Source organism: Babylonia areolata, chromosome 17 (assembly GCF_041734735.1).
Source record: "Babylonia areolata isolate BAREFJ2019XMU chromosome 17, ASM4173473v1, whole genome shotgun sequence".
In the NCBI taxonomy this organism is placed as follows: Eukaryota; Metazoa; Mollusca; class Gastropoda; order Neogastropoda; family Buccinidae; genus Babylonia; species Babylonia areolata.
In genome coordinates this window covers 6,781,954-6,784,453 of record NC_134892.1, presented here as the reverse complement: position 1 = coordinate 6,784,453, position 2,500 = coordinate 6,781,954, and the positions used below count along the sequence as shown (strand labels likewise).

The 2,500-nt window shown below is 39.0% G+C and overlaps 1 protein-coding gene across 4 annotated transcripts in view; it reads left to right on the top strand.

The window, feature by feature from the left end:
- LOC143291461 (dynein axonemal assembly factor 8-like) overlaps nt 1-2,500 on the top strand; it is an 89,204-nt gene that overhangs the window by 53,750 nt on the left and 32,954 nt on the right. The window lies entirely within an intron of this gene.

Below are 2,500 nucleotides of genomic sequence, written 5' to 3'. Positions count from 1 at the left end.
AACAAAAATTAATACAGGTTAATGCAGGTTAGATTAGTAAAGAGTGCTCCTCTCCATTCACAAGGTACACAGCTTCAAGTCAATGCTGCTTATGCTGCCAGTTCAGCTGGCACACAGGTAAATGAAAGGTAGGCTGGAACAAACCCAGACGCTTCCTCGAAAAGGAAGCGCTGAGCTTGTCCTTATACCGATCGTTTTACACGAAGGCTCATTATTGTCATAGTTGTTTATATGAAATCCCATGGCTTTTGGAGTATCTTTCAGAACTCTTTAATTCAGAAATCATGATCTTCTTTGCCATTGTTTGTCAAAAATTTCCTTATGAATATCTTTCCAAATGATTTTCATTGTCACTGCTGTTTGTCGAAAACTTTGTTGGCTTGTATTGTTAAAAAATCTTGATTTCCATGATCATCAAAGTCATTGATTGAAAAGTTTGCTTGGCTTACAGACAAAGGGGCCTGATCGAGGCCTTACTGTTTACAACTGTTTCAGATGAAGGAGCCAGATTGGGCGCTTTTGGTAGTTTTGAATCGGCACTTACTTGCCACAATGATGCTATAAGCTGAAAAATAACTGACGTTTCCACTCTCCACTGTAACCAATAAAATGCAGAGAGTGTTGCTGTGCTCACGAGCAGGAGAGTTATTTTCACGGTGACTGGCTCATGTGAACAGTGTGTGTCAAGAATGGCATCTGACCCAGTTTCTTCTCAGTCACAAGGCTGACAACAGGATTAGTCGAAGAAGCTGTGTATCATTATGAATTTAACTCACTCAGGACGAATAGTTTTATCCCTTGCTTTCCCCTGCAGACGACTGATTTGTTAGGGTTAGGGAAAAAAAATCACAAAAAATACAAAACACAAAGTAACTGAATGAAACTCCCTGTACTGTGTGTACACCCACCCCTCTCTTCACGGCCCTCAGAAGCTGAGTCGCTATCAGTACCTTCTTGCTGGTAGCTTTCTCACTGCAGATACTTTATTCAACGTCTTCCTCATCCTCGTCAATGTTGAAACCTTCAGTCTGAAGCATTTCAATCACTTCAGCAGCAGTAAAAAGCCGCTGTCATGATCTAGTTTGCTCCAAAAATTTCCACTTTATCGCCTGCGATGCCATTTTCGATACGTATGCAGATTAGCTTGTCATGTGGGGTACCAAGGTCAACAGGTGGCCAGCGAGTGTATAGTTACAGAACCTGAAGAAGAAACTTTCCATTCGACCCTTGACACGTTCACAATGCTCAGTGTAGCTGCGATTTTTATGCTACCCCATGAGGAAAACGTGGAAAAAAAAAATTGTCAAAACCACTATAGCATTCCATCCTGCGGAGTGAGTTAATCTGTTTCAAACTCCATGGGCTTTCCTGGATTTGTTTACAAGTCACCAGTGTGTGCATATTTCAAACAATGGATACTGTCATCATCTCACTGTATGATAACATAAGAAAGGAGGAAGTTTTATATTTTGTTTTGTATCTGTATTTGTATTTATATTTCTTTTTATCACAACAGATTTCTCTGTGTGAAATTCGGGCTGCTCTCCCCAGGGAGAGCGCGTCGCTACACTACAGCGCCACCCATTTTTTTTGTTTGTATTTTTTCCTGCGTGTAGTTTTATTTGTTTTTCCTATCAAAGTAGATTTTTCTACAGAATTTTGACAGGAACAACCTTTTTGTTGCCGTGGGTTCTTTTACGTGCGCTAAGTGCATGCTGCACACGGGACTTCGGTTTATCGTCTCATCTGAATGACTAGCGTCCAGACCACCACTCAAGGTCTAGTGGAGGGGGAGAAAATATCGGCGGCTGAGCCGTGATTCGACCCAGCGCGCTCAGATTCTCTCTCGCTTCCTAGGCGGACGTGTTACCTCTAGGCCATCACTCTTTTGTTCTTGATAAAAACCTGTTATGTTACTGATCAGTTTGGAAGTTTTCAATTTATAAATTCTAACATTTGTTGTTGTTTGTTTTTTGGTGGGTTTTTTTTTTTTTTTTTCAATTTTATTTCTTTGTCATACAATTGGGTTGTCTGGGGGTGAAAATTTGTTTGGCAGTTCTAAGTGAGTTAATTAAAACTCTTTTTCATGATTGTCCTCAAGGGGAAGAAAGCATAATTACGGGCACAGATCTTCTCATTCTTTTGTTTTTTACTTGTTGTCTGTTTTTAAACTATTCCCTGTTGTGTGGGTTGTGACTGGTTTTGGTGACACGTCCTGGAGTCCATTTATAAGGTTATATTTGGCCACACTCCTGTCGGTAATTGTAATTTCCACTGGATTAATTATTAATATTTATTGTGCTGCATTGTTTTCTTCATTTGTTGTGCTGATTACGTATTGTTTTGTTGTGTATTGTATTAAGATTAATTATTAATATTTATTGTGCTGCATTGTTTTCTTCATTTATTGTGCTGATTACATATTGTTTTGTTGTGTATTGTATTAAGATTAATTATTAATATTTATTGTGCTGCATTGTTTTCTTCATTAACTGTGCTC